A 25944-nucleotide genomic window follows, 5' to 3' on the forward strand; every position below is an offset into this window, starting at 1 on the left:
AAGGCAGAATTCTCTCCCATGTGTTCCCCAGACTCTCTGGTGTGCAGAATTTTATGTCAAAGACATTAACACCTTACCAGCCTCTCAAAGTGCTCCGATCAAAATACATCTGTAGGACATTTTGTCATCTGATTATATCTAGATAGGTTGAGAAAAGACACAAGTCCATCTAGTTCAACCAAAAAGTTATTTGCAGCTTCTCTTGAATGATCAAATTGAAAGTGTATGTAGAGGCAAAACTTTTTGATTTTGTTTTTAGTTTTAGATCGAGTGGGGCTCTTCACATTTCCTAAACACAGGAAACTAAAAGCAGAGGGCTGGTATGGTTGACCGATGGGCTGGGCCTACATCCCAAAGAGACAGTAAAGTGGAGAAGGAACTTCCCCTTACGGAACTTTAATGGCCCAAGTAGTAGTACACAAAGAGTATGTAAAAGGAGTATACAAAATGTATTGAAATATAAACAATTCCAATCTCAATCAATAGGAGGCTATAGACATCTGAATCACATAAATATGGCAAAAAACAGAAGAACAAAACTCTAGAGAGGTCCATGGATTACCGTGATAGGCTCGCCACGGCAGGTCACACGAACTACAGCCGACATGTTTCAGAAAACACCTTCTTCAGAGGTGTTAAGAGCAATTTTGTTTCTGTCTTTGCAAGGAATGGTGCCCCATCATTGGTATTAGTGGAATGAATGGTGACCCATCATTGGTATCAGTGGGAGAAATAGTGTCCCGTCATTGGTATCAGTGGAAGGAATAGTGCCCCATCTTTGGTATCAGTGGGAGGAATAGTGCCCCATCATTGGTATCAGTGGGAGGAATAGTGCCTTATTATTGGTATCAGTGGGAGGACTAGTGCCCCATCATTGAAGTCTATTGGAGGAATGGTTCTGCATCATTGGCGTCAGTGGGAGAAAAAGTGAACCATTACTTGTGTTAAAGGGAAGAATAGTTCCTTATCGGTGTCAGTGGATGGAATGGTGCCCCATCATTGGTATCAGTGGAAGAAATAGTGCCATATTATTGATGTCAGTTGGAGGAATATTACCCCATCATTGGTATCAGTGGCAGAAATAGTGCCTTATTATTGGTATCAGTGGGAGGAATAGTGCCCCATCATTGATGTCTATTGGAGGAATTGTTCTGCATCATTGGTGTCAGTGGGAGAAAAGGTGCCCCATTACTTGTGTCAGAGGGAAGAATAGATCCCTATTGTTGGTGTCAGTTGATGGAATAGTGCCCCACCCATCATTGGAGCACAGGTGTGTCAGGAGGGAGGTGTCTGTGGAGCTCCTCCAGCTGATCGGTGTGAGAGGGGAGTGGTGAGGAAATCTCTCCCAGCTCTCCTGGCCCCTTTCTGGGTTAGCCATGGAGGCCAGCAGGGCCTCTCCTGCTGGAAGTTCTCAGCCATCTCCTGGACCGTCGGGTGACATGCCTTCCTGTGGACAAGCGGATCTCTCTGCCCCTGGAGAGGACGAAGGCTCCCAAGCCATTCGGGAGCGAGTGGTGGCCGGAATAAAGGTCCTAAATAGGGAGAGGGATAAGCTGTACAAGCTGCGTGCGGAGCTCAAGCGTCTGAGAAGGCAGCGTGAGGGCTTACACAGCCAGAAGCGAGGATCCATGGATCCAGAGATCCAATTGGCCAAAGTCCGTGTGGACCACCAGGAGACCATTGTGGCCATAATGGAAGGTAGAGATGGGCCCTTCAAGGAAAAGTTTGGAAATGATAGGAGGTTTGGAAGGGTGACAAAGATGGAGGTGGAGGAGGAGACCCCCAATTCCGCCCCCCCAGGGAGAGGTAAGCAGCCCCATGCCTTCCCAGGACTCAGGAGGCATGCTGAGGGCCATCCAGGTCATGGAGTCTCCTATGCGGGGGGATCGGTTGGTATTCAATGAGGAGGACATTACAGATAATGTTCCTGATAAGGTAAAGCCAGCGAAGCCCCATGTTGTGGACAAGACTGTGTTTGTGTCTTTTACTGATAATGACAATGTGCCTGATGACAGTCAGACTGCTAATGCTGTGTGCAGCCATGTTGTGCCGGATGATGATGCCTCAATGCAACAAAACTTACATGCAAAAAGTGTTATTTCTGTGGATGAACTACAGGTGTCAGCAGAGCCTATTAACCCTTCTTTAGCAGAGTCCAAAGCTGTTTGCCCCACTGCTGCTGAGGACTCTACAGCGCAGCATCAGGAGACAGCTGGTACTGCAGCAGCAACTATGACCATTCCTGATGGGAACATTTCTGTGACTGATAACAATCACCCCAGCACCAGTGTGATGGACAATCGTCTGGCTGCTGATTCTGCTAATCCAGTTCAGACAGTTGATAATGCTAATAATGTAAAGACTAATATGACTTCAGTGTGGAGCCTTGGCCCTGATAAACCTACATTTGCTCAGGTGGTACGCTCTGCTCCTGGTAGCTCCGCTCCCAAGCAGGGTTTTCCCCTACAAGCTACCACTTTTGGCACCCCAGGATCTGGTCTTGGGTCTCTGGCTTCTGCTGGGGGTCCCAGACGTAATGTTGTGATTCTGAAATGGGAAGGTGGTGCGGTGGTGGATCTGATTTTAGAAATGGGTTTTGGGGCAAATGACTTGTATGCCTTTATACATGTGTCTGGGACGAGGGATTATACAGTTAGCTTCACCAGGCCAGAGGGTCTTGACCTGTTCTGGGAGCGATATGAGGCTCGGTGCAGATCAAGACCTGAATGGGAAGGTCTGGCCCCAGTTGCGATCTCTCAGAGGTCAACAGTTAAAAAAATCACCATCATTCTGACCAATGAGAGCGTCCTCGCTCGTGATTTAGAGGTTTGGTTGCGGAACTATGGGGAGGTTCTGATTAAGCCCAGCAAAATCCTTGATGAGCGTAACATCTGGACTGGGGGTTGGTTAGTAACAGTCAGGTTGGCCAGGGATGGGAATGTTGTCCGTCACCTGCCCTCCTCGGCTTTTATAGGGAGGGATAGGATGACTATTTTCTACCCTGGTCAGCCAAAGCTGTGTCACCGCTGTGGAGAAAAGGGGCATTTGAGCTCCTCCTGTTCAGCCTTGATATGTTCAGTGTGTCGGGGTCAGGGTCACATAGCCAAGGACTGCACCGATATGATCAGGTGCAACCTGTCCCTGCGCCTTGGCCATCCCTACAGCAAATGTCCTGAAGCCTGGCACAATATGGAGAAGGAGGTAATGGATGACTTGTCAAGGCTGGACAGGATGGAGGGTGAGGCCCCTGGTGTACCATCCTCCTCTGCGGTGACTGATACCCCTGGTCCTGCTCAGGATCCCTCTCCAGTCCCTATGGCCACCCCTCCTGTGTCTGTAAGTATTCCTTCTGTATCTGTTTCTGTGTCCCCCCAGCCTACTGTATCCTCTCCTCTTGTGTCAGAACCTTCCAAGTCTGTGCCCCCCCCCGTGTCAGTTCCCCCCCCCTCTAAGTCTGTCTCAAAGGGAACACCACCCCCACCAGGAGTGGTAGCAGGTACTAAAAAGGTAGCTTCTTCCTCTGTAAAGGAGTCTTCTGTGAAAACTCCAAAGCAAAAAAACAGAGATTATGGCATCTCTGAAGCTGACCTGCAGTACCTGAAGGAAGGTTGGGAAGCGGAAGCAGGTGGTGAGGACGGAACGGGTTCCAGTGCCTGTCTTCAACCATCGTAGGTCCTCTGAATGGTATGTTTCTTCATCTAGAGCTTCCTCGGAACGAAGTTCCGATTCTGAAATTGAGTTTGAGGCTGCCTCAAGAAAGAGAGAGGCTTCTGGTGATGAGCAGCAGAGGGGAGCTAAGAAGCAATCCACCCAATAACCCAAATGGCGGTTCCCCCTCCGTTAAAAGTGGTGACAATAAATGTCACCAGAATTAAGTCAGCAAGAGCTCGTTCTATGGCCTTCTTTTTGTTCAGCCAATTAGACGCTGCAATTTTATTTTTGCAAGAGACTAGGCTCACCTCCTTGGCAGATATTCATATGGCCAAGAGAGAGTGGAGGTATGGTCCATCTTACGGGTCTCTTGCGGCCGAGCCTTACGGCGGTGTGGTGGTGTTGTTTAAAACCGGTATGGCAAATGTCCGGCGGGTTATTGAGGTGGAGATTGGGAGATGTATGGTCTTAGACATCCTTGTGGGGGGGCAGGACCTGCGCCTAATTAATGTTTATGGGCCGCACACAAAGTGGGACAGGAAATGCCTTTTTACAAGGATCAAGCCATTTCTTTTTACATCCCGGCAAGTGGTCTTTGGAGGTGACTTTAATACAGTAACTAGGCCCAAGGACAGGAAGGACTTCAAGGACAGGCTGGGATATGATAGCGTTTTTTTAAATAGTATGGTTAGGGATGCTGGTCTTGTGGATGTGCACATTAACCACTTCAGCCCTGGACCAATTTTCAGCCTAAGGACCAGAGGTATTTTTACAATTTCGCACTGCACTGCTTTAACTGGTAATTGCGCGGTCATGCAATGTTGTACCCAAACAAAATTTGCGTCCTTTTCTTCCCACAAATAGAGCTTTCTTTTTATGGTATTTGATTACCTCTGCAATTTTTATTTTTTGCGATATAAATGGAAAAAGACCGAAAATTTTGAGAAAAAAATATATTTCTCCAGTCATCTTCCAGGACGGCACACCTGAGAGATGACTGGTCCACCTGACAGGAAACACAATCAACAACAAGTTTAAAAGTCCCCACCCCTCCCTCAGACCCTCAGTTCTTGATTGTGTTTCCCACAGATGACAGCGAAACCAAGTTTCTCCTTTTATTTTTTTATGGAGAGGTCTGGGACCTCGCTTTTTCCTAGAGAGGATTATCCTTGTTTGTGGGGCTCAGCGGACAGGGTCTGCCTTTCTCCCTTGCAACCCCCAGAGACACCTGGGGGAGATAGTCCTCGCTTAAGGTCTCCTTTAGGAGCCCTGTTTGCAGCTTCGTGGGACAGGGGAGTTGTCCTAAACGTGCTGCTCCCCATTTGTGTTTGCCTACCTTGAGCGACTGTTCGTTGGTGGTAAGCTGCATTCCTCCAGTGCTGAACGCGGTGGCGTGCGTTCCAGCTCTACGGCGCAGGTCCGGAAGTCCGGATGCATCACTTCCGGCCATCGGATTTCTGGATGGAGGCTGGGAGGTCTGGACGCATTGGCGTGCGTTCCAACTGCACGGCGCAGGTCCGGAAGAGGCCGTACGTCACTTCCGGCCGACGGACCTCCTAAAGATGGCGCCGACCGGCGGGAATATTCAAACAGCAGAGGCTGCAGTGAAGCACCCCGGCTACTGTTTGGGAAAACGCCGTTTACCTTGCAGCACTTTCAAAGGCAAACAGGGGAACGCTCAGGACTGTGCCTTAACCCAGCGATTCTGCAGGGCAGCTAAAATCGTCATGGAACTGGAAGGTCCGTCTGAGCAGACAGCTATTGAGGTCGCCACAGGGGGTGAGTGATCCAGCTGTGTTTTGAGGGGCGGGGTACTCTGAGGTAGACTCCCCTTGGCCCTTTTAGACTTGAGTAGCTAATTGTTAAATTTCCTATTTTCCAGGGACTGAAGGCTCTGCACAGGGGTCAGCCTGTAGGTCTATAGGAAAGGCTACTTCAAAGTCCAAACGCTGTGGTTATTGTAATGCTAAATTAGCACAGGACCACAGCAAACCTTTCTGCGATAGGTATATCTTTAAACTCGCAGGCAGGGAGACCGCTCAGGTCGTGAAGGAAGGTAGGGCTTTACAGTCTGAAATGTTAGCCACCCTTCAATCTTTTCAAACTACTCTAGTGAAGAGCAGGATGAGAGTCCCTCTGAGAGAGAGATTCCTCACCCACAAGAAATTTTTTCCATAGCCAGGGGGAGGCAAAACCTGGGGGTTTTTTGTTCCCAAGTGAGGACATGGAGGGTCTTTTAAAGGCCATTTACACCTCGGAGGATATCCAGGTTCCCTCTGCCCAAGTTTCAGCACAGGACAGGGTGTATAGGGGCCTAGGAAGGATGCAGGCCAGAACCTTTCCCATCCACCAGTCTCTGAAGGAGATAGTCCTCAGAGAGTGGAAGGAACCTGAACGTAAGCTTCTCAGACTGTAAGCTTGGAAAAGAAGGTGTCCCTTTAAGTGTGAGGAGGAGGAAAGATTTTTAAAAAACCCCTCGTTTGGATGCAGCCCTGGCACAGGTGTCCAAGAGGTCGGATTTATCCTTTGAAGATTCTGGAAATATCCAAGATCAGATGGATAAGAAATCTGAGACTTTACTAAAAGGGGCCTGGGAGGCGAATGCGGCAGCAATGGCGCCGGCCCTAGTTTCCGCCTGAGTAGCCAGAAATACAGACACCTGGCTTGGCAAATCAATAGATCACGTCTCCCGGGGTGAGGAGACTAAAGATATTTTAGAATCACTGGAGGTAATCAGTCGAGCGGTAGCGTATGTGGCAGATGCAGCGGTGGAGACTGTTAGGACCACAGCTAAGACAGCAGCACTCTTAAACTCCGCCAGGAGGGCCCTATGGGTAAAGACCTGGGATGGAGATTTCACTTCCAAATCCCGTTTGTGTGGCATTCCCTTTGAGGGTTCCCTGTTGTTTGGGTCAGGCTTGGATCAGGTTTTGTCCCGATCTACTGAAAAGGGAAAGAAGTTCCCGGTAAAACCCAAGAGGGAAAGGGGTAAGAAATTTTTTCGAGGCCCCCACTCAAGGACTCATCATAAAGGGAAAGTTGAACAAAGGAAGAGGTGGAAAAGGAAAGGATAAGAGTACAATTCTTTTTTCCAGTTCCGGAACCTCTCAGAAAGAGGGTAAATGCGCCACCATAGGAGTGGGCGCAAGACTCAGCAACTTCCTTCCCCATTGGAAAAGGATTACGCAGAGTCCATATATTTTAAATCTCTTAGAAGTAGGGTACAGACTGGAATTCCAAAGTCTTCCCCCACAGAATTTTCTAATTACCTTTCCTCCCAGGGACCCAGCCAGGGCAGCGGGTTTACTGGAAAATTTAAAGGAGCTGGCAGAGCAAGGAACCATTGCTCCAGTACCAGCCAGTCAATTAGCCCAGGGTTTTTACTCACACGTATTTGTGGTTCCAAAACCCTCAGGCAGATTTCGTTTAATAATAAATCTGAGAGCACTAAACCGTTACTTACTTCAGAAGAGGTTCAGGGTGGAAAGTATTTACTCAGTAAGAAAACATCTTCAGGCAGGAGTTTTTATGGTCACTCTGGACCTGAATGACGCATATTTACATGTACCCTTTGCTCCCGAGTATCAGAGATACCTACGTTTCACAGTCCATATACAGCAGAGAGTAGAACACTGGCAGTTCAGAGCTCTTCCCTTTGGGCTGGCGGCAAAGCCAAGGTTATTCACAAAAGTGATGGCCAAGGTCGTAGCATATCTACACCTACAGGGCATAAGGTTAATACCCTACCTAGACGACTTGCTGATCTACAGTGTGGATCAGAAGCAAGCAGTGATAGACAGAGACATTGTATTAGAGGTTCTGGAAACCTTCGGCTGGTTGGTCAGCCGGGAGAAGTCCTTACTGACACCTTCTCAGTCCAAACTATACCTAGGCTACCTGTTAGATTCACAGGCACAGAGGGTGTTCTTACCAGCGGAAAAGGTAGTGAAGGTCCAGAATGCGGTTGTCACCCTTCTCGAAAGAAGAGAAGCCTCTCTGAGATATATAATGAGACTGCTGGGCCTCATGACGGCCTGCATACCGGCAGTAACCTGATTTGGTGAAAGGTCGCCCCTGGGCCCAGGTAAACCCATTAGTCTTGACCATGGACTCCAGCGCTTGGGGCTGGGGGGCTCATCTGGTAGACCAGTATGCCCAAGGGTCTTGGAACCACAGCCAAGCCAGGGAATCCTCCAATTTCAGGGAGCTCCTGGTTGTAGGCAAGGCCCTAGACTATTTCCAACAGTAGCTGCAGGACAGAGAGGTTCAGGTCCTCTTGGACAACCAGGTCACGGTGGCATACTTAAATCACCAAGGAGGAACAAGGTCTGGCAAACTGAGGGGGTTAGCGCAGCAAATCCTTGGGGAAGCAGAAAGGAAGGTCCTTTCACTGTCAGCGGTTTGTTAGGTGTGACCTCAACAAGTCACCTATTTGTCAGGTTATGTTACCGTTTCCCAATTGTTAGTTAGAGTTCTTATCTAAGCAAAGAGACACGGAGGTATTCAGTATTTCTGCTCAGAAGTCCGTGTTTAACTCTGACTCTCTCTGACCTGAGGCTTCTTTATTACATCTTTTATAGACAGAAAAGGGCAAACATCAGCAATGCAAAAAAACAACATTTTTGCAAAGAAAAGACAATTCTCCGGGTGTTATCAGCTGATAAGACAATCTTCTGGGCGTAGACTGCTTTTTAGGGCTGATGCGGCCTCTTATGCGTACGTGACTAAAGATGACGAGTCCTTATTTTACTGAGAAGGATAAAGAAATACAAGTATTTAGTAAGACATACTGTCAACCATTTTGTTTAGACATACCTTAATCCTTACATTTCCCCCTTTGACATCACCCCTCCCTCTTGCCCTGGGTCCACCTGAACAAGTTCTAGTCGGCCTATATCCAGAGTACTCTCCCTGACCGCGAGTTGTCAGAGGGGTATACACCCATCCCCCTGGACAGTACCAACATCTAAAATTCAGAAAGAGTGGCTTTTCTGCAAGATGGGTGATGTCAAGGATCTAAATCCACCTATCTTCACAAAAGTTCCATCTTTTCCGCATCATTTACCTTGGCGTTCTTGCAAAAGCACATGAGCAGTTTAAAGCATGCATAAAAGAAAAATACGAATAAGAGCACCACTATAATCGTCATTGCTGCCTTCTTAACCCAAGAGAATAACCCTGAGAAACTAAAAGTTCCACCAAACGGATCCCAGTCGCGACCAATATTTCGGGCCTTCTCTTGTAAATTCTTTACTTCCGTACGGTGTTGTGCAATGATGTCATAATAGTCAGGTACCTCAATGCTGGTGTTATGTATCCAAGTACAGCACTCATAGTCCTCAGTAGTTTCACAGAGTCCTGTCAGTGCTGCACTCATACTTTCAATTGCTAATTCATGTAATTCTAATTGTTGTCTGATGGCTCTGGTCTCCAGATTTAACTTAGTAATGTCATCAGAGTTTTTCTCCAAAACATCATTAATAATTCCTGTATAGTTATTTAGTCTTTTCATTAAGTCTATACCCCATCCTGTCCAGGACGGGAACCAAGCCCATGCCATGTCCTTCTTCAGGAATATTTCTCTTTTACTACGATACCTGAGGGGATATCTAGGGTGCATGCTAGCTTCTAATAGGTGATCACCTCGTTCATCACCTACTACTCCCATTACTGGTACTAAACTTGCGAGGTAGCACCATCCCTGAGCTCTTCTAGGTATCCAAGTATAACATTTATCCGCACAACAGATATATATATTATTTCCCAGTGCTACTGATCTATTACCGATATTATTTCTATAAAGGGAGGTGTATCCATAAAGAGATAGGTTACTCACTAACCACCTGGTGTTGTTGTCTGAAATATTACCGAGGAACTCAGCTAACGATTGGTGTGTGTGGGTTATACTAGGGTAGAAGAACGTGTTTTTCCCAGGAGTAGCTTTTGGTATGAAAATGGACAAGTTAAATTTACTGTCTTGGCATTCTCCATTTCCTCCCGTTGTTTTCCCTAGGTTGAAACACCAATCAGGGGAAAAGGCGAGGCCATTTGACTTAAACATTACTGTCTCGCTGGTATTTGTTCTAATTATGTTAATGCTACTGTTAGCAAGATCAGTATAGTTTATAGGAACTGCCATCAGTGGTATACTTGCTGTGCTGGGGTGTAATTTGCTACAAATCCAACATTTCTCATATCCTGACTTCTGGGCATAAGCATATTTAAACTTCAGTAATAACATTTTTTTAGAAAATCCTTCATCCTTGTGTATTTTATTCTGTGAGGTAACCAAACTATTAGCCAGGATTACTGAAACAAAAAGAATAAAAAGATACATGTTGTCATTTGCCAACTGGCTCCTTTTTACAGTGAGAAGCGTGGATCCAGGTAGGTTTCCCTTCCAATTTCACTGAGGTTGCTGTAATCAATAGCACCTGGAAAGGACCTTCAAACCTTGGTTCCAGTGTCTTTCTGGTATGTTTCTTTGCATACACATAGTCTCCTGGTTGTAGATCGTGAGTACCTGTGACAGAATTAGGGTCTGGAAGAGAAGAATACACACTCTTGTGGATTTTAGTCAGACGCTGTTGCAACTGTATTACATACGTAGTTAACCTATCACATTGCAGTTGCATACTTTGAGGAAAATATAAACCTAATCTAGGTGCACTTCCAAACAGTATTTCATATGGGGATAACCTGGTTTTTCCTGTTGGGGTGTACCTAATAGAGAACAAAGCTAAAGCTAGGCACTCAGGCCATGGTTTGTTCAACTCCTGCATGGCCTTTTGTATTTTCAGCTTGATTGTACCATTTACTCTTTCTACTGATCCTGAACTCTGTGGGTGGTAAGGAGTATGAAAACTTTGTTGAACCCCTAACATTGCCATCACATTTTGCATTATTTCTCCCGTGAAATGTGTCCCCCTATCTGATTCTATTGTTTCTGGGAGACCAAACCTAGGTATCAGCTCAGTAATCAGTTTCTTGGCGGTGGCTTTTGCCGTAGCTGATTTCACAGGATAACTTTCGGGCCAGCCTGAAAATAGGCAGATGCACACGAGAACAAATTCAAAGGGGCCGCTCTTAGGCATTTGTATGTAGTCAATCTGCAGTCTCTGAAAGGGATATTGGGCCCGGACCTGATGTTTACGTGGGGTTTTCACTCTCTGTCCTGGGTTATTAATCAGACAGATTTGGCATGCAGCACAGTAGTTCCTTGCAGTACTACTGAATCCAGGGGCTAGCCATCCCTGGCTTACAATCCTATACATAGAATTGGAGCTGACATGAGTGGGTAAGTGGACAGCCGCTGCCATTGCGGGGTATAGAGAAGCGGGTAGACATATTTTGTCTCCTTCTCTCCATACATTGTCAAGGCCTGGTGCAGCTCCCTCCTTAACCCAACGGTCCTTCTCAATAGCCCCTGCTTGTTCCTGTAGTTCGATTAGCTGCTGCCATGTGGTTTCGGGCATACTCACCTGTACCGTGGCTAAGGTCTCAGGGCTTACCTCCCCTAGAGCTGCCTTCTTTGCAGTTAAATCTGCAAATGCGTTTCCTTTTGCCTCAGTTGTTTTTGCGCTCGTGTGTGCCGCTATCTTCATGATGGCTACTCTTTTAACCTTTTGAAGATTGTTCAGGACTCTTTTGATTCCTTCACCATGTTTAACAGGTGTGCCTGCTGCTGTAAGGTAACCTCTAGCTTTCCATATGTGGCCATAATCATGTGCCACACCGTAGGCGTATGCGGAATCAGTGTAAATGTTCCCTTCTTGTCCCTCTAAGTGTTCTAGGGCTTTCTCTAGAGCGGTTAGTTCCGCTTCTTGTGCCGACATGTGTGCTGGTAGTGACTTTGCCTCAATTACCTGTGTGTCCGTTACCACAGCATAACCTGTGTGATATTTACCTTTGTCATCGGCAAATCTACTACCATCTATGTACAGTGTGTGTTCTGCATTTGCAATGGGTATGTCTGTGACATGTGGGAACCCCGTGGTTTCTTGTTCCATAAGTTGAAAACAATCGTGTTCATCAGATGTTATGTCCTGAAACGAAAGTGTGTCAGAATCCTGAGTATCTTGTGCTGTATCTACACCATTATCATCATTACTCCCCCCTGTCAAATCTGTCTGTAATGGTAAAAGCTGTGCTAAGTTAAAAGAAGTGCATCGCTGAAAGGTAACATTGGGGGGTAGGAGCAAGGTGCATTGTAGACGCAGCTGCCTTGCCATTGATATGTGTTTTGGCTGGACCTGTGACAAGATGGCGTGTATGTCATGTGTGGTATGAACCACTACAGGATTGTCTAAGACAATTTCTGAGGATTTGTCAATGATAATTGACACTGCTGCAACTGCTCGTACACAGGACGGTGATTCTCTAGAGACAGGATCGAGAGCCGCCGAGAAGTATGCTACCGGCCTTTGTTTGATGTGTTGTTGTGTCAACACCCCTGTTGCGTGTCCCGTGATTTCAGCAATGTACAAATGAAATGTTTTGGTATAATCAGGGATCCCGATCGCAGGTGCCGAAATTAGTAACCTTTTTAAGGTGCTAAAAGATTCATGACCTGCTTCTGTGAGTACATAGGGTACTATTTTCAAGCAATCATATAATGGCTGCATCAGAGAACTGGCATGTGGTATCCATTGTCTACAATATGACACCATTCCCAGAAACATACGAAGTTGCTTAAAGTTGCGTGGGACATTCATCTGTCTTATGGCCTGGACTCGTTCTTCAGTGAGGTGTCGAGTACCCTGGGATATACAGTGGCCCAAAAAGACAACCTTTTTCTGACATACCTGTAACTTAGTTCTATTCACCTTGCACCCTTTTTCAGCCAGGAATTGTAACAATGAGAGAGTGGCTTTTAAACAAGTATCGTTATCCGGACAACATAACAATAGGTCATCTACATATTGCAACAATACACAAGTGTCAGGTGGTTGCCATTCCCCCCTATTTTTACTTTTTAAGGTTTAGTCAGTGGGGCATCGGACAAAAGACCGTCATAACCACTTATGGGTATGGTGTCAGGGGATGTCATGTGTGGAGGGACTACTGAATCAGACAACAGACTGCGTGACGCTCCTGTGTCAACCAAACAAGGAATATGTTTACCTTCCACCTTCATCAACATGTGGAGCATTTTGTTCTCTGATTCAGCTAGGACTGGGGCAAGTCATGCGGTCGGATCGTCCCTATCATTGGTACGCCTCTGTCTGTAGTCCCTCGTGTCTCTGTCCGTGTTTCCTTCCTGTTCGTCTTTTATCCTTTTCCTACAGTCTCTTTTTATATGTCCCACCTTGTTGCAGTAATAACAGGTAAGAGGTTTACGGGAGGAATTCCCTCCTTCATTGACCCGGGCAACAGTGTTAACTCCCGGTGTCCTTCTGGGTTTAGTTTCTGCTAAATCAGCCTCTATGCCTTGTGCTTTCTGCAACAATGTTCCTCTGTCCCGTATGGCTCTCCATTCGGGAGTACATGCCTTCAGTTTGTCACCTATTTGGGGTACTAGTCCTTCCATAAACTGTCGATTGAAAGCCCTAATGGTGACGGGTAAGGCTAAATCTAGACCTTCGTCAGCCATCATGCTTTCCATGTTGAGGTAAAATTCTGTAACAGTCTGACCTGGGGCCTGTTTTATGGGCGCTGTCGAACCCCTTTCCTGCTGTTTCCCTTGGCAAAATTCTCGTAACTGAGCAATAAACAGGGGTCTAGAGTCTATATGACGGGGGTGTATTCCTGGTGGATCTGCCGCTGGATCCCCTTGTGGTCTATGTGGAGCAATTTCATTCATAAATTGATTAAACATCGTTAGTGTCATTTTATGTCTACACAAATCTTCCCCATCTTGCCAAGTTGCTTCATGTGTGTCTAGTAATTGTGTCACGAATCTACAGAATGCGGCAGGTTTTGCTACGGGATCAGGAGCATTCTGTATTAATGCCATAAGAGTGTCAGCCGACCAAGGTGTCCATGTCCTCAGAACGACTTGTCGGGTCACTGTAGGTGGCTGTCCTGCTTGACCCGCATTTGGATTATTTACTTGTATTACCCTAGTCCGACTATGGACTGGAGCTACGGGCTCTGGTCTTTGAGCGCCGCAATGCACACATTCCTGTGCCCAGTCTGTATTCTGGGTACCGCATACTCGGCATACCCACCCTCTTCCTCTTAAGGAAGGATAAAGTTTTGGTCTTTCATTACCTGGTGTGGTGGTGTTATAAGGAGGTGGAGTATCTCCCGTATTTACCCTATCGCCGGGAGCAGAAGGAAGACTTTTGTGTCGGACCTTCATATCCCATCCACCCTTTTCCTGACAATACTCCCATCCCTCCTCTTCAGCCCTGTTGGAAACCTTAATTAAACATTGTATTTGTGATACCCATCTGTTCTGCAGGACCTCCCCCTGTCTGTCTCTCTTTATATTCTCCCAACCTTCTACACTTAGCCCATTTTCTCCATCCATTCCAAATTTCTTGCGAATCCTATTTGTGCCCTGTGCCTTATCCTTCCCATACAACATTGTAATTATGTCTTTAACAGCATAACATTTCTGAGATTCCTCCTGGGGTTTACCATGTGTCTGGCCCATTTTGACAGTCCTGCCTAGGTGGCGTTTGGATCACTTACTAAGTGTCTCGTTGCCTTCTCCTCCTAGGGTGCCAAAATACTAAAAAACCTCTCCTGGATGAGATTTCTGAAATCGAATTACCTTATATGCTAGCCAACTGACAAATATTATGACCAGACTGACAGCTACAACATATACAAGCATTCCTTTTGGTGGCCAAACACATATAACTAGATCTCCGGGCTTTGTGGAGACCTTTATTCCCTTCCCATTACCATGGAATCTCTCAGCATTCGTTTCTTATTCCTGCTTTATTGAGGCAGTCAGGACTTATACTTTCAACCCGTTTTTAGGCTCATGAATCAAAAAGCGTATATCAAACTTAAGTGTCGGACCCCCAAAGTACTCTTACGAGTTAAGGGCGCATTCCGTTACCCATTGGGATGATATATGTTTCAATTCACACCATACAAACAGGGCTTATTTCATTCACAACAGACAGATGACAAGTAGACAGACAAGAAACAACGGTAACATAAGCCAAAATATTAAGTTCAAGACCCGCTTACTACAGAGGTTGGTGTTTACCTGAAGAACAATTCAGACAGATCAGGTGGGCACAGATCTAAGAAGCACAGAGTTTATAAGAAAATAAAGCTTTTCTTACCTGCGCAGGATTTGTCTGTGGTTCTTGATGTGCCCGGCCTTTTTGTTCCGTCCTTATGTTCGTTCGCCTCTTGTAGTTTCTTTCTGCAGGTCCCTGTTCGCGGCGCCAGAAATGTTAGGTGTGACCTCAACAAGTCACCTATTTGTCAGGTTATGTTACCGTTTCCCAATTGTTAGTTAGAGTTCTTATCTAAGCAAAGAGACACGGAGGTATTCAGTATTTCTGCTCAGAAGTCCGTGTTTAACTCTGACTCTCTCTGACCTGAGGCTTCTTTATTACATCTTTTATAGACAGAAAAGGGCAAACATCAGCAATGCAAAAAAACAACATTTTTGCAAAGAAAAGACAATTCTCCGGGTGTTATCAGCTGATAAGACAATCTTCTGGGCGTAGACTGCTTTTTAGGGCTGATGCGGCCTCTTATGCGTACGTGACTAAAGATGACGAGTCCTTATTTTACTGAGAAGGATAAAGAAATACAAGTATTTAGTAAGACATACTGTCAACCATTTTGTTTAGACATACCTTAATCCTTACAGGTTCATATAAAAGGCTCACTCAATCTACAGGCAGATTTCTTAAGCAGACAGCCCATCCTTCAGGGGAATGGGGATTGAGCAAAGAAATCTTCTTCCTGGTTTGCAGACATTTCGGCAAGCCAGAAATAGATTTATTCGCTTCCCGGAGGAATGCGAAGGTCAGCAGATTTTTCTCCCTTTACAAGGATCAAGAAGCAAAAGGGATAGACGCTCTTGTACAGGTGTGGAATTTCAGGCTGGCTTATGCCTTTCCCCCACTGGTACTCCTTCCCAGAGTCCTACAGAAGTTAACCTACTCAAGGACAGACCTGGTGCTAATAGCACCCTGGTGGCCCAAGAGGGTTTGGTTTCCCACCATTCAGAGTCTCTCGGTAGCTCCCCCGTTGCATCTGCCGGTGCAACGAGACCTGCTCAGTCAGGGTCCAGTCTTTCACCCCGACTCGGGACGTCTCTCTCTGACAGCATGGCTATTGAGAGGGAAATACTCCGTGACAGGGGCTGTTCAGAGAGAGTGATAGACACTCTTCTCCTCAGTAGGAAAGGCGTCACCAGAAAAATTTATGCAAAAGTCTGGAAAGTTTTCTCCCATTGGCTGCAGTCTAAGGAGGGGGTTCTCCAGATGATACCTACCATCCTAGACTTTCTTCAAGAGGGGGTGGACCAGGGTTTTTCAGTCAGCACCCTCAAAGTCCAGGTGGCAGCCCTGTCCGTGTTTTTTGATAGGAAGCTAGGACAGGAGCCGCTGATAAAAAGATTTTTGTTGGCCAGGGAAAGGGTAGTTCCAGTCAGGTCGGTCAGTTGCCCTCCATGGGACCTGTCCTTGGTATTAGATGCCCTAACAAGGGGGCCTTTTAAGCCAGTGGCTCAAATTTCTGTTAAACTTTTATCATTTTAAGTTGGCCTTCCTTCTGGCTATCACTACGTCCAGAAGGGTGGGTGATATACAGGCCCTTTCGATTAAAGAGCTGTTTTTTTTTTGCGCATCCTAGAGGATAGGGTAATCCTCACTCAGGATCCTCTTTATTGGCCAAAGGTGGCTTCACTATTTCACAGGACGCAGGAGATTATTCTCACGTCTTTTTGCCAGAATCCCAAGAATAAGGAAGAGGAAAGGTTCCATTTCTTAGATGTCAGGCGTTGTCTCCTAGCCTATTTGGAAAGAGTGAAAGACTTTAGGAGATCCAGTCACTTATTGATCACCTTCTCAGGGAAGAGAAAGGGTCTACAAGCTTCTAAGACAACGATAGCTAGATGGGTTAGACAAACCATATCTATTGCTTATAGGCAGGCAGGTAAACCAGTACCAACCCGCCTTAAGGCGCATTCTACCAGATCCCTGGCGACCTCCTGGGCAGAGAGGGCAGGCGCCTCAATCGACCAGATCTGCAGAGCAGCAACATGGACGAGCCATAGAACTTTTCTGAGGCACTACAGAGTGGAGCTGTTGTCCCCTCAGGATTTGGCATTTGGCAGGAAGGTCCTACAAGCGGTTGTCCCGCCCTAAAAGTAGGCCTGAACTTCTTGCTTATCCTCTCAGGTGTGCCGTCCTGGAAGATGACTGGAGAAAATGACCAGTTACACTTACCGGTAACGTCTTTTCTAGGAAATCTTCCAGGACGGCAGGCCTACTCCCTACCCTTGTTTTATTGGTGTGGTATATTGATTCCTCACAGAATGTTCCCTCTGACACCGGTGTGGGATTTTCTTTACCATAACTGAGGGTCTGAGGGAGGGGTGGGGACTTTTAAACTTGTTGTTGATTGTGTTTCCTGTCAGGTGGACCAGTCATCTCTCAGGTGTGCCGTCCTGGAAGATTTCCTAGAAAAGACGTTACCGGTAAGTGTAACTGGTCATTTTTCTACTTTTTGTTATAATAAAAATCGAATAAACTCAATTTTAGTCATACATTTAGGGCAAAATTTATTCAGCCACATGTTTTTAGTAAAAAAAAATGTCAATAAGCGTATATTTATTGGTTTGCGCAAAAGTTATAGCGTCTACAAACTAGAGTCCATTTTCTGGAATTTACACAGCTTTTAATTTTACGACTGCCTATCTCATTTCTTGAGGTGCTAAAATGGCAGGGCAGTACAAACCCCCCCCCCCCCCCAAATGACCCCATTTTGGAAAGTAGACACCCCAAGGAAATTGCTGAGGGGCATGTTGATCCCATTGAATATTTTTTTTTTTTGTCCCAAGTGATTGAATAATGACACAAAAAAAAGAAAAAAGTTTACAAAAAGTTGTCACTAAATGATATATTGCTCACACATGCCATGGTTATATGTGGAATTGCACCCCAAAATATATTCTGCTGCTTCTCCTGAGTATGGGCATACCACATATGTGGGACTTTTTGGGAGTCTAGCCGCGTACGGCACCCCGAAAACCAATCACTGCCTTCAGGATTTCTAAGGGTGCAAATTTTTGATTTCACTCCTCACTACCTATCACAGTTTCGAAGGCCATAAAATTCCAAAATAACACAAAACCCCCCCCCCAAATGACCCCATTTTGGAAAGTAGACACCCCAAGCTATTTACTGAGAGGCATGTTGAGTCCATGAAATATTTTATATTTTGCCACAAGTTGCAGGAATATTAAAAATTTTTTTTTTTTTTTTGCACAAAGTTGTCACTAAATTATATATTGCTCACACATGCTATGGTCATAAGTCAAATTACACCCCAAAATAAATTCTGCTGCTTCTCCCGAGTACGGGGATACCACATATGGGGGACTTTTTGGGATGTAGCCATCTAGCCATGTACGGGACCCCGAAAACCAAGCACTGCCTTCCGGATTTAAATATAAAACGCTACCAAAAAAAACTGTTAGCGATCGCAGGGATCAGGCCTGACTCTGCGATCGCTGCAGTTATGTGTTTAGTGTTTTGTAAGTGACAGTGATCAATCGATACTGCACTTGGGTGGGCTGGGCGGAGGGGCAAAACGCAGGTGCTAGCAGGTATCTGGGCTGATCCTGCTAACAATGCGTTTTTTTGGAACCCGAAACTGCTGGGGACGCTAGTATAGATCTGATCAGATCAGATATTGATCTGTTCAGATTCTATACCACTACGGGAGGTGTATGTTTTGTGCATGGGTGTTAGCGGTACTGGCACTAACCTAGCGCTGCCTGGGGCGACGCAGACCCTGACCCTAAAACTAGGGATGCACCGAAATTTCGGCCGCCGAAACATATCGGCCGAAAATGGCCCTTTCGGCAATTTGCCGAAAGGAAAAAACGGCCGATAATTGAGCCGAAAATGGGGCGTGGCCTGGGCGGGGCATAGCTCCGCCCCCGCCCCTGGTGCTGCCCATCACGGGAGGTGTATAGCGCAGGAATGCCGCCTCCGCCGTCTGGATCAATAGAGCGCCGGGAACATCACAGCTTTAATTTTAATAGCTGTGTGTTACCCCGTCGCGCGCCGTCGCATACAATCCCCCCCCCTCGTTCGGGGAACTGTGATAGACAGATCCCCCGTCCTGATTGGACGGGGGATCTGTCTATCACAGTTCCCCGGACAAGGGGGAGGGGCTATATGCGACGGCGCGCAACGGGGGAACACACAGCTATTGAAATTAAAGCTGTGATGTTCCCGGCGCTTTATTGATCGACGGCGGAGGCGGCTCTCCTCTCTCTCTGCATCACTGACTACACAGGGGACACAAGCACTGGATGCACGAGGGGACACAAGCACTGGCTGCACGAGGGGGACACAAGCACTGGCTGCACGAGGGGGACACAAGCACTGGCTGCACGAGGGGGACACAAGCACTGGCTGCACGAGGGGGACACAAGCACTGGCTGCACGAGGGGGACACAAGCACTGGCTGCACGAGGGGGACACAAGCACTGGCTGCACGAGGGGGACACAAGCACTGGCTGCACGAGGGGACACAAACACTTATCTCTTTTTATCATGTCGCCAGTCTCTGGCCACCTCCTGTACCATGTCGCCAGTCTCTGGCCACCTCCTGTACCATGTCGCCAGTCTCTGGCCACCTCCTGTACCATGTCGCCAGTCTCTGGCCACCTCCTGTACCATGTCGCCAGTCTCTGGCCACCTCCTGTACCATGTCGCCAGTCTCTGGCCACCTCCTGTACCATGTCGCCAGTCTCTGGCCACCTCCTGTACCATGTCGCCAGTCTCTGGCCACCTCCTGTACCATGTCGCCAGTCTCTGGCCACCTCCTGTACCATGTCGCCAGTCTCTGGCCACCTCCTGAACCATGTCGCCAGTCTCTGGCCACCTCCTGAACCATGTCGCCAGTCTCTGGCCACCTCCTGAACCATGTCGCCAGTCTCTGGCCACCTCCTGAACCATGTCGCCAGTCTCTGGCCACCTCCTGAACCATGTCGCCAGTCTCTGGCCACCTCCTGAACCATGTCGCCAGTCTCTGGCCACCTCCTGAACCATGTCGCCAGTCTCTGGCCACCTCCTGAACCATGTCGCCAGTCTCTGGCCACCTCCTGAACCATGTCGCCAGTCTCTGGCCACCTCCTGAATAAAAATATTTTTTAAAAACAGTCATTTTCGGTATCGGTGCTGTTTCGGTATCGGTTTCGGTTTTCGGCCTAGTGTATTTTTCATTTTCGGTATCGGTTTCGGCACCAAAAAACCCATTCAGTGCATCCCTACCTAAAACCTAATTGATATCACCCGCCGGGTGATCAGGGGGTTAAACCTTTATTGGGTAATAAATGGTGGGTGCCCTGATGCTATAAAAGCAAACTAACCAGAGTCACCCGTAACACTTATACGGTGATCACTGGTGAAAGGGTTAACTAGGGGCAATCAGGGGGTTCAAATTTTTATTAGGTAGTATATGGGGGTCCCTGGCGCTATATAAAAACCTGACGGGGAACCTAAATAACTAGCTGGCTAACCAGCGTCACCAGTGACACTTATACTGTGATCGCTGGTGAAAGGGTTAACTAGGGGCAATCAGGGGGTTAAAACCATTATTGGGTAGTATATCGGGGTACCTAGCACTATAAAAACCTGGCGGTGAACCTAAAAAAATAACTAGCTACCTAGCGACACTAATGCAGCGATCAGAAAAATGATCGCTTAGTGACACTGGCAAAAGGGGGTGAAAGGGTTAAATCTAGGGGCAATCCGGGGGTTAAACCTTTATTGGGGGGGTAGGGGGCTACCCTGGACCTAACACTAACTGCCCTGACAGTTTTTACTGTCACAACTGACACTGAATGCAGTGATCAGTAAATAAATGATCACTGCAATCAGTGACACTGTGACTGGGGGGGAGGGGAGGGCGATCGGGGGGAGGTTTGTGTGCCTGTGTGTGCCTACATGTTAGTGTAGTGTTGGTGCACACTTACTTTCACTTCTCCTCGTAGTCCGGTCAAAAAGACCGCCCCGAGGAGAATGACATCACTTCCTCCCTGCCTGTGTTTACTATACACAGTGGGAGGAAGCTTCTCATTCGCCAGGAGCGATTGAGAGGGGATGGCCAGAAACCAACGGCTATCCCCTCATCCCGGATTGCTCCTGAAGCGAAACGGACCACCGCATCCAGCGCGAGGGGGTCCGATCGGACCCCCCACCCGCTGGAAGGCGAGCACGTACATGTACGTGCTTGTGCCTGTCGGTGCCATTGCACCGACGTACATTGCCATGCGGCGGTCCTTAAGTGGTTAAGCACCTCCCGGATGACACCGGGTTCACCTTTCATCGAGGTAGTAGTCAGAGTAGGATAGATAGTTTTTTTTTTGAAGGAGACCTCTGCTTTCTCGCCCCCAGTGGTGCAGGCAGTAGAGTTCTCTGATCACTGTATTCTATCTGTGGTCCTGAATGCTTCAGACGCCCCTCAGAGGGGCAAGGGCATCTGGAGATTGAATTCGACTCTACTCAAGGAAGAACATGTTAGACAATCCTTTGAGGAATTCTTTCAGGCTCAGGTGACCATCCTGGACTTTTGTAGCAGCAAGGCTGAGTGGTGGGAGCTGACCAAAAAGAGGGTCGCTGGATTCTTCAGGGGCCTAGCCAATAGAAAGCAGTTTAATAAATACATGACCTACCAACGTTTACGGAGGAAGCTGGATATTCTTGTCTCGAGAGGAGGAGATCCTGGGGCAATCTCTGAAGAGAAACTCCTCCTCAGGAAGTGTCAATATGACCGGCATGCCTCTTTGGTTCTGGAGAGGGACTATGGGAAGTACCACTCGGCTGACCCTTACCAGAACTGCAAACAAGGTGTAGCTGTTAAAACAGTTGTTGGCCTTAAGGACAGTACAGGTTCCTTGACAAAGTCCAGGTCAGGGATCCTGGAGGTCGTGAGGTGCTTTTATGCTGACCTTCTTGGGAGGAAACAGCTTTTGACAAGATGGACAGCTTTTTGGACTCTACTCCAGGTCTAAATGGGGGAGAAGTTCCATTGATGAATTTGACAGAGGAGATCACAGTTGATGAGGTGATGAGGGCAATTGATCAGCTTGACATCAAAAAGTCACCTGGAGGGGGCGTGGCTTGATCTCAGCCAAGATGGACGTGTAGCTCGGGAGCTCCGGCACACAGAGGGACAACGGAGCGGCTCACGGAGCTCAGAGGCGGTATTAACTATCCCCTGAGTGGCGTTCTAGGTCGGGAAGCCCACCAGCCATGTCCAGGCGGAAAAGAGCGGACAAAAAGCCCAGGAAACTGACGGCTTATTTTTCACAGCCGCCAGGCCGGCAGGCCCAAGATGGCGCCGGCGCTTCCTCCAATCCGCGCCATCCCTCCGCCTCCCTGGAGTGGAGCGGAGGGCTGATGCAATGCCCTGACCAGCAGTACCCAGACTCTCAGGCATCCACCCCATCGAGCGGAAGCCCGGCCAAGGCAAGGAGCAGAAGGGAAGGCGTGGAGACAGCGCGACAAGCTGAGGTGAGCTCTCCCACTGATTCACAGGAAGATACAAGGGAACTCCCTGACTCCATTATGACTTTCCCAACCACTAATCAGCCTGTCCTTGACACAACACTCAAAGATATGCTCATTTCTCTGCGCAGCTCTTTACATAATGATATGATGGCCTGCATGAGAAGTTTTGGCACTGATCTAAAAGATATGGGACACAGGGTGGATCATATAGAGACTAAAATGGGGGAATATGCCTCCACAATCAATGATTTGATTGATGCACATGGCACAGTAGAGGAAGAGCAAGGCTGGGTAAAAGCAAAACTGGCAGACTTAGAAGACAGGGCCAGAAGGAACAATGTTAAACTGAGGGGTATCCCTGAGTCAATAGCTGAAGCTGATCTGCGTCCCTATGTCACAAAACTGTTATCCACTCTCATGCCAGATCTAACACCCATTGAGATATCTATTGATCGGATACACCGCATTCCCAAAGCCTACCTTTATACCAGTTCATGTGCCCAGAGACGTTTTGCTTCGCATGCATTTTTATCAAACGAAAGATCGTTTAATGCAGATGACGAGAAAGGGGGAACACCATAATACGAAATTTTCAGGTCTCCAGTTTTATGCGGATCTTTCGCAGCATACCCTGCAGCTTCGTAAAAATGTAAACAACATCACTAAAGTATTACGAAACCACCGCATTAGCTACAAATGGGGGTTCCCCACTAAACTGATTGTGCACAAGGAGGGGACTAATTATATAATTTCCTCGCCTACTAAAGGCCTTCAACTTCTCAAGTCATGGAAAATACTTCTGGAGGATTCGTTAAACTCACCCATGCCTGACCTTCCAAAGAATTTACCTCATGAATAATGCACTGCTGGCAACAGTTACCTATTTTTTTTTCCAGCGACCTGGACGCCGCAAAGAGCGGCCTACCTTGTGGGCCCCGCACACAGGAGCCTCTTGCTGGTCCAATTACCCTGTTATCTTGAGCGGATACATTCTGCACATGGGTTATGATGACCCTCCTTTTAACTATTTGTTCGACACTGTTGGTTTTGTTTCCCCTTCCCTTCCCTTTATTGTTTCAGGAGCTGTCAACATTCTTATTACCTTCAAGGGACCTCATTGTTCTAAATCCTGTCCTCTCCCTGGCTAAGAAATCGAAGGAGGAACGTTTCTACTGGGATGTTCCCAGTCTCTATTCATCCTTGAGAAGACTTTAAAACACCGGTATATGTCAGTACACACGAATCTTACTGCTGAGCTTTTCTAAGGATCATGCCAGTCACCATTTTATCGGTTAACGCCCACGGGCTCAATCATCCAGCTAAGAGGTTCTCTCTTTGGTCTGAAGCCCAGTCGTCACATTGCGACATTCTGTGTGTACAAGAGACGCATTTTCACAAAGACGCACCTCCCAAATGTACGGCCAAAGGATTCCAACACTATTATTATGCAAATGCACAGGAGAAGAAGAGAGGGGTCATGATTGCAATCAGGGACTCGATTTCCTTCCAGTTGTATCAACAAATCATAGATCCTAATGGTCGATTTATCATATTGATTTGTGACATTAAAGCGGGAGTCCACCGGGACTCCGCGTTTTTTTTTTTTTTTTTAAAAGCCAGCAGCTACAAATACTGCAGCTGCTGACTTTTAAATAGTGACACTTACCTGTCCAGCGCGCCCGCGATGTCTGCACCCGAAGCCGATCGCTCGCTCGGCTGCCGGGTCCCGCCGCCATCTTGGGTATGGGAATCAGGAAATGGAGCCTTTCGGCTTCATTTCCCGGTTCCCTACTGCGTATGCGCGAGCCGCGCGGCGCAATCCGGACGGTCCCCGCTGCCTCTGGGAGCTGTGTGTTTCCCAGCAGGCAGCGGGGCACTTGCTGAAGGGGGCGGGCGCTGCGGAACGTACGCCCCGTTCCGCAGAGAGCTAGCCCGAAAGTGGGTGCAGTTACCTGGATTATCCAGGTAACTGCACCCCCCTCCCCCCTGAAAGGTGCCGATTGTGGCGCCGGAGGGGGGGGGGGGGATTCCGATGAGCGGAGGTCCATTTTAGGGTGGACCTCCGCTTTAATAATCATCGCTACACATTGGTTAATATTTATGTTCCCAGTGCTCACCAGATACATTTTCTAAATAATCTTATGAAGAAAGTACGTAAAGTGAAGGAAGGAGCATTGATGTTGTTTGGGGACTTTAACATTACCCCGGACCCAGGGATAGATTCTACTGCCACTCCCTCCAAAAGAATGTTATCTTTAGCCAATTTCTTGAGATCTAATGAACTTTATGATGTTTGGCGTTGTAGACATGCCTGTGAGAGGGACTATTCCTTCTACTTTCACAGGCATCGCTCCTACAGTAGGATTGACTTGTTTTTGTCGGACAGGTGGCTTCTGCAAAAAATCTCCAAGACCAAAATGAATGCGTTATCATGGTCAGATCATGCTTCAGTTCTGGTCCAGGTCGCAGATAACAACCTCGCTTCCACCACTTATCTGTGGAGAGCGAATGCCCACATAATTCAGGATCCTGATACTAAAGCCGCGTACACACGGGCGGACTGTATGGCCAACTTAGTCCGTCAGACAATCCGACGGACAGTCCGTCCTACTTTCGAATGAATGGACTTGACCACACACGGATGCACAAACAGTCCGTCGAAAGTTTGCGCAATGACGTGTACAGCCCGTACGACGGGACTAGAAATAGGAAGTCCAATACACAGCAATGCAACCTTTCGCCGTGTAAATCCTTTCTGAGCATGCGCCATACTTAGTCCGTCGAACTAGCCTACTCACGAGCGGATTGTCCGCTGAAACCAAAGTACGACAGACAATATTACGGAAATTCCGAAATACTTAGTCCGCCAGACTGCACGCTGAAAAAGTCCGCTGAAGCCCACACACGAGCGGACTGTCCGCTGAAATGTGTTTCGACGGACTAAGTTGGCCAGACAGTCCGCCCGTGAGTACGCGGCTTTAGTCTGTACTGGAAAGCCACCTCTCCGAATTATGTCGCCTCAACGCCACCCCTGACGTCACACCATCTACTGTGTGGAACACTCACAAGGCATTTATTCGTGGCATTTTTATTCAACTAGAGGCCAGAGCGAGGAGGCAGAGGCAGCGGCAATTGGACGAGCTTTTGAAAAATATCGAAACCCTAGAGGGCTTGCACAAAACACATCCTTCCCCTGATCTTCATTTTAAACTAGCTAACTTACGTCATGACCTTAGACTTCTCCTATTACATAAATTTGAACAAAAGGAAAAAATACTAAAGTTGTCCTTCTACTCTACTGGTAACAAGGCGGGTAAGGCCCTGGCCTGTAGACTACGGAGACAGCGCTTCAAATCCAAAATTCCCTATTTGATTGATCCAACATCTAAAGCTAAACTAAAGCCCCGTATACACGAGCGGACTTTTCAACATCCAAAGTCCGACGGACCGAGTCCGTCAGACTACTCGATCGTGTGTGGGCTGCAACGGACTTTTGATTCTCAAAAGTCTGACGGACTTTAGAAAATGGAACATGCTTCAAATTTTTCCGTCGGACCCAGTTCCGATCTAGAAGTCCGCTCGTCTGTATGCTGTTCCGACAGACCTAAAACGACGCATGCTC

The sequence above is a fragment of the Lithobates pipiens genome, unplaced genomic scaffold (assembly GCF_037356315.1).
Source record: "Lithobates pipiens isolate NorthernLeopardFrog02 unplaced genomic scaffold, aLitPip1_a1.2 Scaffold_1, whole genome shotgun sequence".
In the NCBI taxonomy this organism is placed as follows: domain Eukaryota; kingdom Metazoa; phylum Chordata; class Amphibia; order Anura; family Ranidae; genus Lithobates; species Lithobates pipiens.